This window comes from Delphinus delphis, chromosome 10 (genome assembly GCF_949987515.2).
Source record: "Delphinus delphis chromosome 10, mDelDel1.2, whole genome shotgun sequence".
NCBI classification, from domain to species: Eukaryota; Metazoa; Chordata; class Mammalia; order Artiodactyla; family Delphinidae; genus Delphinus; species Delphinus delphis.
The window spans coordinates 32,803,618-32,819,536 of NC_082692.2; the positions used below are offsets into that span (position 1 = coordinate 32,803,618).

Sequence of the window (15,919 nt, forward strand, 5' to 3'; positions counted from 1 at the left end):
CGGCAGGTGGGATCTTCTCGGACCAGGGCTCAAACCCGTATCCCCTGCATTGGCAGGCGGATTCTTAACCACTTTGCCACCAGGGAAGTCCCTCCATATATTCTTAAAATCTCCATTTTCACTTCTTTCCCTCCCAAGTTCCATGTTTATTTTAAGGATGTCACTCTTCTCCAGGCACCCAATGCTTACCAGGGCCAGGCAGGTGAAGTCCATGAGTAAGGCTGCTGAGAGTAAGTCGCTAGGGAGTGGGGGACCAGATAACGTGGTAGACAAATTCAGGCATTTAAAAAACGTTGGATAAGACAAGCAAAACTTTTTCTGCAGTCTGCGTCTGGTCCTGGAGCTGGCCAACTTGTAACTAAAATAAGTGATGCCCCAAGTGATGAGTGATGCCCATATCATGTCAGCTCCTTCCCTGGAAGGTCTTGCCTATTCATCCTGTCCTCTCAAGTCTCTCTGCCGTTTCAGGAAGATAGACCCTATATGTTTCCCGACGCTTAAACTGGGATGGATTTTTTTTGTTTTTTACAAAGACAACAACAAGACAAAACAAATCTATATTAAAGTCACACCCCTGAATTAAAAGCATTGACTTAAAGTCACTTTAGTAAGTTTTTATCAAGGAAATCTAATGACAATGGTCATTGCAGTGAGGGCATATTCACCAATAAGTGTAATGACCATATATTTTCATTAAGATCAACTCTGGAAAAGCAATAAAATTGCATATTAGTCAAGCAGTTTATTAAACTTCATTTATGATCAGGTATGTTAAATACAACTTAGTACAGTATTATATGAGTATTATAAAAGTGTCATTCCAGGGCTTCCCTGGTGGCGCAGTGGTTAAGAATCTGCCTGCCAATGCAGGGGACACGGGTTCGAGCCCTGGTCTGGGAAGATCCCACATTGCCACGGAGCAACTAAGCCCGTGTGCCACAACTACTGGGTCTGCACTCTAGAGCCCGCAAGCCACAACTGCTGAGCCCGCATGCCACAACTACTGAAGCCCACACACCTAGAACCCATGCTCCGCAACAAGAGAAGCCACCGCAATGAGAAGCCTGCGCACCACAACAAAGAGTAGCCCCTGCTCACCGCAACTAGAGAAAACCTGTGCACAGCAATGAAGACCCAATGCAGCCAAAAAAATAAAAAACCCATTATGTACAATATAATGCAAAATTAAAAAAAAATTGTTACTCTAGTCTCAACTGCATAAGAATAGAAGAAATGGTCAATTATAAGTTTTAATGCTGAACTTCTGATTGCAATGCAAGAGTCATTATTTAACAAAAAAAATTTAGTTTTAATTGTGTTAATCAGGCAGAAATAAAAACAGCAAGATGTAAAGATTCAACTTTCTATGGGTAATGTTACATGGTAATACGTTTTATAAACATCATGGCAATTACTGTAGTACCACAGAAATTGGACAGCTAAATTACATTTAATTCAAAAGTTTCACCACCAACTCAAAAACTTAATTGCACTATTTGACAATCTTCTTCTCTTATAAATGAGTTGGCCATTACAATTAGACGGTCAGTTATTTACTAGCTTTAAGTTTCAAGAAGGGCAGGGACAATATGACACAAAAGCCATGTTCAATTCAACTAAATAAATATCTGAGCATCCACTATGCAACTTTTCCACGTTGGGTGCTAAGAGCACAGTGGTAAACAAGGTAAGCGTGTGCTCTTCCTTGATGGAGGTTACGGCCTAGTTGAAGATCAGATGAATGAAACAACAATCATGAGAGAGAAACCCTGAGAGCTCCGATAGGGTAGTGCCCTATTATTATCAATATAACCTCTCCTGGTTAGAAGGGACCTTAAGTAAGGCTTCTATTTTAACCACCAATCCAGGGTTTGAATTCCCTGGCTGAACTCAGATCAGCGGCACTCACAGAAGGAAGTAGTTACTGTTCAAAGGCCTGCTTTCCAAATTTTCAGATACTGTTACACTCGGAACTTTAAGAACTGACAAGACCAAGCAAAAAATTCAAGGCCATTTACTCACCTGGTAACCAAGCTCAGCATTCTGTGCAGGCATTTAAGTTATTTATTATATTTTGAAAAATATTTTTTAGTTGAATACCTTTTAGTTGTGTTTATTTCACCAAGAAAGCTAGACATAAACTAATTTTTAGAACTGATAACAAGGTAGACGTTTGATTCTGAGATGATAGCGCAATGGATTTTCAAAACAGATAATTCATGTACAGGTACAAAAAGATTAAAACAAAATCTCCCTCCTTCCTTTGATTCCAGTGATTCAGTTTTCTCTGGAGAGCAACCACCCCTTTACCTGTTTCCTTTGTATTCTTCTGGTCTATGCATTTACAAACTTATGTGCAATATATCCTTCTATCCTCCCACCCCAGTAGAAGCACACTATGTATACGCTTGGGCACTTTGCCTTTGTCCTTAACATTATATTGGAGATCTGCCCATATAAGTATGGAGTCATCTCATTCTCTTTAACTGCTGCCTAGTGTTCTGTTATATGCAATGTGCCATACTTATTTAACCAGTCTCTAACTGATGAACATTTAGGTTGTTTCCAATCTTTAGCCAGTAGAAAAATGATACAATGGATATCCTGATACATAAATTATTTAGCATATGTGCAGTGGGTTCTTAGGGGTAGGCTAGGGACCTAGAAGTGGAATTGCAGGATCAATAGGTTATGAACATTTATTATGTTGATAGATATTATCAAATTGCCTTCTGAGGAGGTTTATCAATTTACACACTCACTAGCAATGACTGAGAGTGCTATTTCTTCACATCCTTATTGACATACTGTGCGATCCAATTTTTGGATCTTTGCCAATCTGAGAGTTACAAAATGTTAACTTTCTGTAATAGTAATTGTCTCCTAACTTGTCTCCTCAGCTCCAATTTCTAAAGCGTTCTGCATGCAGCTACCAAATTAGTTTTCTTAAAGCATGTCACTCCTGGTCTAAAACCTTCTGAGATTCCCATAGCCTGCTGGACTCCCTGGCTTGGAAGACAAGTCCCTCCACCACCTGCTTTCAGCCTACTGTTCCTACATGATGTTTTGCTGTTTCAGCACACACACTTCATGCTCCAACTAGTCTGAAATAAGTCCCATTAATCAAACACACTGTATCAGTGAGGGACCTGGCAGGAAACAGATGGCACACTTAAAATGGATAATTTAAGAAAAGCCTAACACAGGAGCTATTTACAAAGCTGTGGGCAGAGTTTAGGAAAAGCAATAACAGATAGTGCAATACCTCTTATCACTCCTAGGGCTGAAGGGACAAAACTGTTACCTGAAACCAGAAAGAGAGCACGCTACGTGGCAGGAGCTGTGGCCTTCAGTAGAGGGATGTAGCCAATCCATTGTGACCTGTGGGCCGAAGAGCAACAGGAATTTCAAAACTCTCTTCAATTGTGCCTTCCGTTGGCTGAACCCAATTAGAATTTTAGGGCAAGGACGTCTGTTTCCCAGTTTTAGGGCAAGGAAGTCTGTTGATGCAGTCCATATGGGCCAGCTCCCAGGACAGCTCCAGGGTGGAGAAAAGTAAAGAATAGATTTGGAGGAACAAATGGAAGATATTTCCTACAAACACCTTCTGCCATACTTTCTGGTCTTTTCTCAAGCAGTTCCCACACAGCTTGAGTCCATGTGCACTTGCCAAAATTTTGCAAAAGCCAATCTGGGAAGTCTTCTGGGATTTCCCTCAGTCTCTTTGAGAATGAAGCCTGATATTTTGAGACAATAAGAGCAAGAAAGAAAAGTGAATGAGCCAGTCTCTGAGGCCAAGTTGTTGCATTCTCCAATAGAGACAATTTTTTTTTTTTTTTTTTTTTTTTTTGGTATGTGGGCCTCTCACTGTTGTGGCCTCTCCCGTTGCAGAGCACAGGCTCCGGACGCGCAGGCTCCGCGGCCATGGCTCACGGGCCCAGCCGCTCTGCGGCACGTGGGATCTTCCCGGACCGGGGCACGAACCCGCGTCCCCTGCATCAGCAGGCGGACTCTCAACCACTGCGCCACCAGGGAAGGCCCAGTAGAGACAATTTTTGAGGGAAAGAAAAAAATTTGAAGAAAGTGAGAAGTGTAGGCCAATTCAGACGACATTCGTGTGATGGCAGAACTTTAGAAGGCCTGGCAGCATGATTAGATACAGAGAATCCGGTATGCCTCTGAGTTAAGCAATAATTTCAGCAGTCATTGTCTTTTAAGAAGTTTAAGAAAAGATAAGACATCAAAGGAAAACTTCTTGGGACTTCCCTGGTGGCGCAGTGGTTAAGAATCTGCCTGCCAGTGCAGGGGACATGGGTTTGATCCCTGGTCTGGGAAGATCCCACATGCTGCAGAGCAACTAAGCCCGTGCGCCACAACTACTGAGCCTGAGCTCGAGAGCCTGCAAGTCACAACTACTGAGCCTGCGTGCCACAACTACTGAAGCCCAAGCACCCAGAGCCCGTACTCCACAACAAGAGAGGCCACGGCAATGAGAAGCCCGCACACTGCAACGAAGAGTAGCCCCACAACTAGAGAAAGCCCACGCGCAGCAATGAAGACCCAACGCAGCCAAAAATAAAAAATTAAATTAAAAAAGAAAAAGGAATAACTTCTCAGAAAGACCAAAGAATGACCTCTACAGGAAAGGAAAAAGGGAAGCTTCCAGTGCCAATACAAATGTACCGAGACTTACACAAAAGTTAGCTGTAATCTTTGAAGACAAGGAAATGGAGGAGGGAGGAGAGGGGGAGAGGCATTCACACACATCTCATTGGTTATGGAAATTTCCAAGAAAGATGCCTGGAACGTTGAAAGAGTTTTAAGGCCCCTGAGTAATGAGAAGGCTTATGGACATTCACCAAGAACATTTCATTGAAGCTGTAGTTTACGAAACATTAGCAAACCCAACTTGTGCACAAATTTTCCTCAAAAAGAATATCAAGGGCTTCCCTGGTGGCGCAGTGGTTGAGAGTCCGCCTGCCGATGCAGGGGACACGGGTTCGTGCCCCGGTCCGGGAAGATCCCACATGCCGCGGAGCGGCTGTGCCCGTGAGCCATGGCCGCTGAGCCTGCGCGTCCGGAGCCTGTTGCTCCGCAACGGGAGAGGCCACAACAGTGAGAGGCCCGCGTACAGCAAAAACAAAAACAAAAAAAAATATCAACAACAGCTTTTTGACCTTATACATACTTAGTTTATGTTTGCTGTATATTCATATTTTACTTTTATTTCTTTTCATCTTCAATTTTGGCATTTTTATGGTAGGAAATGTGTTTCCAGCGCTGGAAATATGGGTGAGACCTGAAATGGCTTGACTTGTAACTGACGATAAGGAACAAATTAACTTGTTCAGTACAGTAGCTCCTATTGACTGGGATATGTCCCCAGGGGGCTTAATAAAAAGTGCTGCTTGTGACTCATAGATACAGAGAACAAACTAGTGGTTACAAGTGGGGAAAGGGAAGGTGGGGAGGGGATTAAGAAGTATAACAAAGGACTTCCCTGGTGGTCCAGCGGTTAAGACTCCGACTTCCGGGCTTCCCTGGTGGCGCAGTGGTTGAGAGTCCGCCTGCCGATGCAGGGGACGTGGGTTCATGCCCTGGTCCGGGAAGATCCCACATGCCGCGGAGCGGCGGGGCCCGTGAGCCATGGCCGCTGAGCCTGCGCGTCTGGAGCCTGTGCTCCGCAACGGGAGAGGCCACAACAGTGAGAGGCCCGCGTACTGCAAAAAAAAAAAAAAAAAAAAAGAATCCGACTTCCAATGCGGGGGAGGCAGGTTGGATCCCTGGTTCGGGAACGTGGGGCAATTAAGCCTGTGCGCCACAACGAGGACCCCGACCGCACCCCAACGGAAGTTCCCACCTGCCGCAACCAAGACCCGACGCAGCCAAAAATAAGTAAATAAATAAAAACAACCACTGTATTAAAAAAAAATTCTGCCAATGCGTCACTAATCTTTAAAAAAATGTTCTAAGACCCTTGTATTATCCTAAAGGAAGGAAAATATACTTATTAAGTTTAGACTTTATTAAATACACATGAAAAAATTTCCAGGATAATTATTTAAAACATAGTAATAAAGTGTATAACTTGTAACCAGTAAAAAGGGAAAAGTTAAATGAGGAAGAACACCTTAACCGATCCTAAAGAAGTCAAAATAAAGGGAAGAAGAAAAAAGAGAAGCATAGAAAAAGTTGGACAATGAAAAAACACTAAATAAGTTTGGTAGAAATAAATCCAAATACATCAGTAATCACAGGAAATGCAAATAGAATAAGGCTTCCACTTAAAACACAGATTGTCAGTCTGCATTTTAAAAATCAACTATATACTGTTTTCAAGAGATAGATTTAAACATATGGACTGAGAAGTGTTGAAAGTGAAAGGCTAAAAATTATCAGGCAAATACTTTTAAAGAAAGCTGGTACAGATCTATTAATATCAGAAAACACAGACTGTAAAGAATAACTTTACTAGGGATAAAAAAGGTCCCTATAAGATGAAAAAGGCTCAATTCACAGGAAGATATAATAGGTCTAAGCTTGTATGCCCCATTACAGAGCTTCAAAATATATAAAACAAAATTTGGCAAAATAGCAAAGAGCAAACAACAAATTCATTGTCAACTGGGAGGATTTTAACCTTCTCTCAGTAATTAACAGATAAGTAGACAAAATTCAAATATAACATGAAAGATTTAAACAACATTAACAGTTTTTAACAAGAGCATTGCATCCAACTATTATATAAGACACACATTCTTTTCAAACACACATGGAATATTGACCACATGACAATTGGCTACAAACAAGGCCATAAAGCAAACCTCAAAAATTTTTTCTAGGTTTGGTATTGTTACATCATTTTACTACAATGCAACTGAGCTAGAAATCAATTTTTTAAAAAGAGAGAGAAAATTTGAAAGTTATAAGGACTTAAAAGAATGTAACAAAACTTACTCCGTGTGTATTATATGATCATAAGCATAAAAATTCCAAAATAATCTATAGAGCAATTATTAGTGCTAATAAGAGCATCACATTTATAGATATCAGCAATAAACATCCAAGATATTCTTGATGAAAAAGGAAAAGGTGTGTGTGTATGTGTGAGTGTGTTGCCTAATCAAATATGAAGACCTTTTTTTTTTTTGGCCACTCCGTGAGGCTTGCAAGATCTTAGTTCCCTGACTATGGATCGAACCCAGGCCTATGACAGCGAAAGCCCAGCATCCTAACCACTAGGCCACCAGGGAACTCGCAAGACTTATTTAATTAGAGCAAAATGATGATGGCACAGGAATATACAAAGTGACTAATGGGACAGAATAGGGAACTGAAAAATAGATCCATGCACGTATGGAAAACTAGTTCACGACTGGGCAGTTAAGACTATTGGGAAAAGGAGAGATTATTCAATGAACTGTGTGCTGGGACAACTGGTTATGCATATGGAAGAAAATTAAATCATATTCCTTCATCACACCATACACACAAATCTACTCCGGATACACTCAAATCTTAAAGAGAGAAAAAGTATAAAATTTTAGGAGGCAATGGAGGATAGTACCTTTGTTTCTATGTATGGGGTAAGGAATAATTTCTTAAACAAGCACTAGGAAAAGATTGAAAAATTCTACTATATCAGTAAGCACTTCTGATCTTCAAAAGATGCCATAAAGAAAGTGAAAAGTCAAGTCACAAATTGGGAGAAAATCATTGCAACACATATAAACACCAAAGAAATATTATATGGAAAATATAAGGAAGTCAATCAGAAAAATGTTAACTACTGATGTGAAAAACGGGCAAAAGACAAGAACACACGTTTTGCAGAGGAAACACAAATGGCAAGTAAATTTATGACAATGTACACAAACTCATTAGTAACCAGGGAAATGCAAATTAAGACCACAGTCGAAACAGGGAAAACAAAAATTAAGAAGTCTTGACTCAATAGTAATAGTTGGAGAAATTGTGGATGATAAATATTCACTGCAAGTGGGAGTAGAAGCTGGCTTGATCACTTTAGATAATATTTGGCATCACTCATAAAGGTGAAGATTCATATACCCTACTTCTCAGCAGTTCCCCTCTTTTGGCTACACCCCAGAGAAACTTCTGCTCAGTGGGAGACAGGTACAGAATGTTGAGAGCAGTTCTGTTCATAAAAGCAACACTAGAAATCATTAAAAAATAAACATTAGGGCTTCCCTGGTGGTGCAGTGGTTGAGAGTCCGCCTGCCAATGCGGGGGACGCAGGCCGCGGAGCGGCTGGGTCCGTGAGCCATGGCCGCTGAGCCTGCGCGTCCGGAGCCTGTGCTCCGCAACGGGAGAGGCCACCAACAGTGAGAGGCCCGCGTACCGCAAAACAAAACAAAATAAAACAAAAAACATTAGGGGCTTCCCTGGTGGCGCAGTGGTTGAGAGTCCGCCTGCTGATGCAGGGGACATGGGTTCATACCCCGGTTCAGGAGGATCCCACGTGCCGCGGAGCGGCTGGCCCCGTGAGCCGTGGCCGCTGGGCCTGCGCGTCCGGGGCCTGTGCTCCGCAACGGGAGAGGCCACAACAGTGAGAGGCCCGCGTACCACACACACACAAAAAAAACAAAACAACATTAGAAATCATCTCTGTATCCACCTACAGGAGAATAGATCATATGTGTTATGATCAACATATGATAATAAACTGAAGCTGCATGCAGCAACATGCATGAATCTTAACACATAATGTTGGATAAAAAAAGATACTGGAGACTATCTATGATACAATTTTGTAAATCTCAAAAACAAGCAAAAAAAATATATATGTAGGGAAACACTACATGCTTTTTATATGAAAAGGAAAAGCTAAGGTATTTAGAATAATGGCTACATCTTGAGTGGGAGGGAAGGTGTATTAGTCAGCTCAGGCGCCATAACAAAATGCCACAGACTGTGGCTTAAACAACAGACATTTATTTTCTCACAGTTCTAGAGGCAGCAAGTCCAAAATCAAGGTAGTGGCTGATTTGGTTTTCTGGCGAGAACTCTCTTCCTGCTTTCTTGCTATGCCCTCACATGTCCTCTTGCTATGTCCTTTCCTCAGTGCCTGTGAGCCGAGAGAGAGCCCTGGTCTCTCTCCCGCCCCACCCTTGTTTTTGGCTGAGAGGCTTGTGGGATCTTAGCACCCACGCCCACAGAAGTGAAAGCGTAGAGTCCTAACCACTGGACTGCCAGGGAATTCCCTCTCCTCCTCTTCTTATAAGGACACCAGTCCTCTCGGATTACAGCCCCATCCTTATGACTTCATTTGACTTTAGTTACCTCCTTATAGGTCCTATCTCTAAATACAGTCACATTGGGCCTCCACATATGAATCTGGAAGGGACTCAATGAGTCTAGAACAGAGGAGAATGTGATGAGAAGAATCATATATATTGATACAAGTTACGTGGGATATTCGAGTTGTGTGATGAGTGAATATTTAATTTATTATTATGATTTATAACTTATGTTACATATATTCTTTATATCAAAAATTATATTTAAGATTCAATGCATCCTATCAAAATCCTAATGGCATATTTCACAGAAATAGAACAAATAATTCTAAAATTTGTATGGAACCACAAAAGATCCTGAGTAGCCAAACAATATTGAGAAAGAAGTACGAAGCTGGAGTTATCACACTCCCTGATTTTAAACTATACTACAAAGCTACAGTAATAAAAACAGTATGGTACTAGCACTAAAACAAACACACAAATCAATGGAATAGAATTGAGAGACCAGAAAGAAACTCACATTTATATGGACAATTAGTTTATGACAAAGGCGCAAATAACAAAATGGAGAAAGAATGGTCTCTTCAATAAATGGTGTTGGGAAAAATGTACAGCCACATGCAAAAGAATGAAACTGGACCCCTATCTTCCACCATACACAAAAATTAACTCAAAATGGATTAAAGACTTGAATGTAAGACCTGAAACCATAAAATTCTCAGAAGAAAAAATAGGCAGTAACCTCACCAACATCTGTCTTAGTGAAGTTTTTGTGGATCTGACTCCAAAGGCAAGGGAAACCAAAGCAAAAGTAAACACATAGGACTACATCAAACTAAAAAGCTCCTGCACAGCAAAGGAACCCATCATCAAAACAAAAAGGCAACCTACTGAATGGGAGAAAATATTTGCAAACCATATATCTGATAAAGGGTTAATATCTAAAATATATAAAGAACTCATACATCTCAACAACAAAAACCCCAAACATGCCAGTTAAAAGTGGGCAGAGGATCTGAACAGACATTTTTCCAAAGAAGACATACAGATGGCCAACAGGCACATGAAAAGATGTTCAACATTACTAATTATTAGGGAAGTGCAAATCAAAACCACAGTGAGATAGCACCCCATACCTGTTAGAATGGCTGTTATTGAAAAGATAAGAAATAACAAATGTTGGAGAAGATGTGGAGAAAAGGGAACACTCATACACTGTTGGTGGGACTATAAATTGGTGCAGCCACTATGGAAAACAGTATGGAGATTCCTCAAAAAAAATTAAGAATAGAACCACCATATGACCCAGCTATTCCACTTCTGGGTATTTATCCAAGAACACAAAAACACTAATTTGAAAAGATATATTGCACCCCAATGTTCATTGCAGCTTTATTTACAATAGCCGAGATATGGAAACAACCTAAGTGTCCATCAGTGGAGGAATGGATAAAGAAGATGTGGTATATATACACAATGGAACACTACTCAGCCATAAAAAAGAATGAAATCCTGCCATTTGTGACAATAGGATGAACCTTGACAGTATTATGCCAAGTGAAATAAATCAGAGAAAGACAAATACTGTGTTATTTGACTCATATGTGGAATATATATTAAAAAAAGAGCAAACCAACAAACACAGATATAGAGATCAGATTAGTGGTTAACAGAAAAGAACTGGGTTGGGTGTAGGTGAAATGGGAAAAGGGGGTCAACTGTATGGTGACAGATGGTAAGTAGACTTGTAGTTTATATAGACCACTTTGTAGCGACCACTTTGTAGTATATACAGATGTTGAATTATAATGCTGTACACTTGAAACTTACATAAAAATTATATTTAAAGATTAAAAGTTAATGAACTATAGCTGTGTGTATTAATATCAGTGAAATTCAAAATAAAATTTTAATGCTGATTGTACATTTATGATATGTGGGCTTTCCTGTATGTACAAAAGATTTAAAAGTAATGTTTGGGTGAAAAATACAAAAGCAAAAAGAATACTTACCATATGATTTTATTTATGGCAAGTTCAAAATCATGCAAAACTAAACAATATATTGTTGAAGCACACACGCATAGGTACTAAAGAAAATCAAGAGAAGAATAATTACCAAATTTAGGTTACCTCTGGGAGTACGGAAGGAGGGGCACCCAGGTTGCTCCATGGGGCTGGTGATATTCTATTTTTTATGCTGGGGGAGGGAATATGGGGGAGGGGGAATGTTCATTTGAGCATTATACTTCTTTTTACTCATATTAATTTTAATTAGTCAAAGATTGTATATAATTGGTTCCTTAAGATGACTATTTTCCAAATGCTTATACTCTCCTTTGAGATACATAAAAACGAACCTGTTTAGTTACTATTCTCACTTCTGTCTTCTTCCTGCTTTAGTCTAAATTCAGCAAACAATTAAATATGTGTCAAGTGATATCAAGTGGTGTAATCTCACTCTTCCACTCAGATTGGCACCTGTGGGAGGAACACTGCACTCCTCTGCTATCTTGGAGATGTTTACATTTTGGCTGTAAAGCTCGGGGACATTATACCTGCAAGCCAGCTCCAGGTCAAGCTTTTGGGTTAGCTGGCTGTTGCAGAGGGACACTCAGAGGGATATTTTCTTGCTCTTTAACTCTTTCTGAAATATTCTTTCATAAACAGTCCTTATGATCTTGATTTGTTTGTTCTTATGTGTTGATCTTGATCTTGTTTGTGTTCATTATGGAATTTTCCATTTTAAACTGGTTCTAATCGCTCTGTTGGATCTTCATTCTGAGGAGTAACCGGGACTATACCTGAAAGAGGGAGGGCAAAAATTCATGAGAAAAGGTTTTTGTTGCTTTGCATTTCCTTCCTTTATTTATTTAATGAGCATTATTCTTTATGCTCTTTATGTATAATATATTTAACAAGAGGAAAGGAAGAAAGAATGAAGGAAAGAAAGAAGAAAGAAAGAAAAAGAAAGAAAGAAAGAAGGAAAGAAAGAGGGAGGGAGGGAAGGAGGGAGGGAGGGAGGAAGGAAGGAAGGAAGAAGGAAAAAGAGTAAAGAGAAGTCAGGATGACAAGGGAGAGAGGTTAAGAAAGCAAGAGTCGGTTAATTATTCAAAGAGCCAACCTGTGCCTCATTCTTCCTTGGGTGGGAAGTCCAGAGAGACGATCTCTTGGGTTCCTTTATTTTTTTGTTTTAAATGTACAATTTCATTATTTTCATTCCATTATTATAATAACATGAAAGGAAATTCTAAGGAAGAAAAACTAATCACCCCTAATTCAATTAACCTATTCTATTATCTTTGTAATAGATTTATAGCGTCAAGACTTACATCCATTGGTCCAGCAGGGGAGGTAGCCAGCTTTCCCCATCCTCCAGCAGGGATGTATTATTCCTTCCTCTGCAGTCTGTTTTTCTTGGCTCGTTCCTCAGCGTATCCTGCCTTGCTTCCTACTTGAAAAGTTTGGCCAGGGACATTTCTGATGTGTCTGGTCTTTCTCTTTTGCCTTTCTACATAATTTAACATCCTCAGAGATGCTAGCCTGAGAGGTGAAATCTCCCTTTCCCATCCACTGAAGTCATTATATTTTTGGCCACCAGGGGGCATCCACAGACTTGCCATAGACTCAACCCTGCCTCTGGGTCATTTGAGGAGAAAGAGGTCGTTGACTAATTGGTTTATCCCTGTAGAACTATTTTTAACTTTTGTTTCTGTTTTCTACAGCAAATCTGTCTTCTCCTTCCCTCTGATTGTCTCACATGCATGTGTGCGCCTAAGAGATTCTCTGAGACAGCTTCACACTCATTCATGTCCCTTTTCTCTTGGGACAGTTGTCCTCAGATTCTGTGTATATGAGGTACAAATCTGGTCGTACTTCTGGTTGTCTGAACGTCCTCTCTTGGGGGGAGGGGGAACTTCAGAAACTGCAGCACATTCTATTCGATGTCTCTGATGATGAAGAGTTGAAATCCTTTGAAGGTCCAAAGCTACTTAGAAGCTGAATCTTGGCTGTTAGAAGAGTGGTCATTCTGGGTAATATTGTTTTTGACTCAAAATGTGGTCTGACAATAAAATAACAAGACTGATTTCCCCAAATGCCTCAGAACCTGGCCTTGGAAATCACTCTCAAATTGGAGTTTAGACTTGGGTCCAGCAATGGAATACGTGTTTTGTTTTCCGAGGTGACTATGCTGGAGGACAAAAAAATCAGGTCCCGTTGCTTTGTTCTCACACCTCCTCTATATGTGGAGAAATACTCCTTCGATTTTACTTAGTGAGTTGGAGATCTTAAAGAGGAGTGTGTAGGTGGTGAATCTAGTGGAACCCAACAAACACATAGGGAAGAAAGGAGATTCCAGGTTGGAGATTTGACCCTCTTACTGCCTTGAGCTCATGGGCCTCTTATTCTAATCATGAAGACTTCCTTAGTATTTGGTGGACATGAATTTGAGGACAGGATCGGTTTCTTCTTAAAACGGCTTCTGGTTATACACAGGCTGTTCTGAGAAGTGGAATTGCTGGATCACTGGCAATGTGCATTTTAAATTTTAATAGAGATAGATAAATTACTCTCCCAAAAGGCTGTAAAAACTTACAATCGAAAGAAAATAATCCAATTAAAAAGTGGGCAAAAGTGCTGGACAGACATCTCACCAAAGAAGATATACAGATGGCACATAAGCATATGAAAAGATGCTCTGCAACGTATGCCATTAGGGAAATGCAAATTAAAACAAGTGAGATGCCACTACACACTTACTAAAATGGCTAAAATCCAGAGCACTAACAATACCAAATGCTGGCTAGGGCGTAGAGCAACAGGAACTCTCATTCATTGCTAGTGGGAATGCAAAATAATACAGCCACTTTGGAAGACAGTTTGGCAGGTTTTTACAAAGCTAAACATAATCTCACCATATGATCCAGCAATTGCACTCCTAGGTGTTTACCCAAATGAGTTGAAAACTTATGTTCACACAAAAACCTCCATAGTAGAGTTCTGGTAGCAGCTTCATTTATAATTGCCCCAAATTGGAAGCAATCAGGATGACCTTTAATAGGTGAATTGATAAACACACAACGGTACATTCACATTAATGGAATGTTATTCAGCGATAAATAGAAATGAGCTATCAAGCCACAAAAAGACATGGAGAAACATTAAGTGCATATTGCAAAGGGAAAGAAACCAGCCTGAAAAGGTTATATGCTGTACGATTCCAACAATATGACACGGAAAAGACAAAACTATAGAGACAGTGGCTGCCTGGGATTGGGCAGGGAGGGGAGGAGGAATGAACAGGTGGAACACAGGGGTTACTAGAGCAGTGAGAATATTCTGTATGATACTATATGATATAATGGTGGAAACGTGACATTATGCATTTGGCAAAACCCATAGAACCATGCAACACAAAGAGTTAACCCTAATGTAAACTATGAGCTTTAGTTAATAATGTATCAAAATTGATTCATCAATTGTAATAAATGTATCACACAAGGGCAAGATGTTAATTATAGGGAAATTGGTTGGGGGAAAGCAGTATTTAGGAACGCTCTGTACTTTCTGTTCAATTTTTTTTGTAAACCTGAAACTACTCCAAGAAATAAATTAAAAATAGTAATAAATTTACAGACTCATCAAGAATGTATATCTCATTTCTACTACCTTTGTTTATATTGGTGACAGAATTTTGACAGATGTGCAAGTTTGGTCTTTTATTATTGTTTTAATTGCATTGCCCTTTGTCCTACTCAGATTGACAAGTTTTCCAGATCCTTGGACTTTCCAGGTTTGCTTGTTATAAATCACCTGTTCCTTTCCTTTGCCTGCTTTTCCAGTTGATTTTTTTTTTTTTGATGTGGAACTGTGGCAGTTAATTTTTTTTTCTTTTTTTGCTTATTCATTCTTTTTTTTACATGTTGCAAATGTTTTCTCCCAATCTGTCATTTGTTTTTCAACTTGGATAATGATGTCTTTTGTCCCATTAGAAAGTTTTAAATTTTGAAGGAGTTTGGCCCAGAAACATGCTCTGGGGAGACACATGATGTGATCTGAGCCAGACCTCCAGATAAAGCCCATTTCTCTGGCCAGTCTTGTCTTTTTGTTTTGTTTTGTTTTCGCGGTACGCGGGCCTCTCACCCCTGCGGCCTCCCCCGCTGCGGAGCACAGGCTCCGGACCAGCAGCCATGGCTCACGGGCCCAGCCGCTCCGTGGCATGTGGGATCCTCCCGGACCGGGGCACAAACCTGCATCCCCCGCACTGGCAGGCGGACTCCCAACCACTGAGCCACCAGGGAAGCCCAGTCTTGTCTTTTTTACTCCTGATTCTTCGAGCTGAACCCAGAGCTCTCTGCTCCAGGGTGTCCAGGGAGGCTCCTCTTGACCATGTTCTGAAACTCGCACGGCTTTATCTAATGGGATGAACCTGGCTAAAGAGATTAGCAAGATGTCTTGTGGATCCCACTTTTAATCTGCAGCCTTCAGTCTGTCCCTCCTCTGCTGGGAAGGGAGCTGCAGAAACGACACACGGAGGACTGGCCCCTTCATGAGCTGTGACTCTGAGGCCCCTGCTCCCACTAGTGAGTTAACAGGGGTCCCAGGCTAGGGGACGCAGCATGGGCAGCCCCCAGAGCAGCTCCCTGCAGCTTGGGC

General features: G+C 40.7%; 1 protein-coding gene across 1 annotated transcript in view; it reads right to left on the reverse strand.

Annotated features, from left to right (window-relative positions):
* RPL7L1 (ribosomal protein L7 like 1) overlaps positions 1-15,919 on the reverse strand; it is a 162,233-nt gene that overhangs the window by 119,735 nt on the left and 26,579 nt on the right. The window lies entirely within an intron of this gene.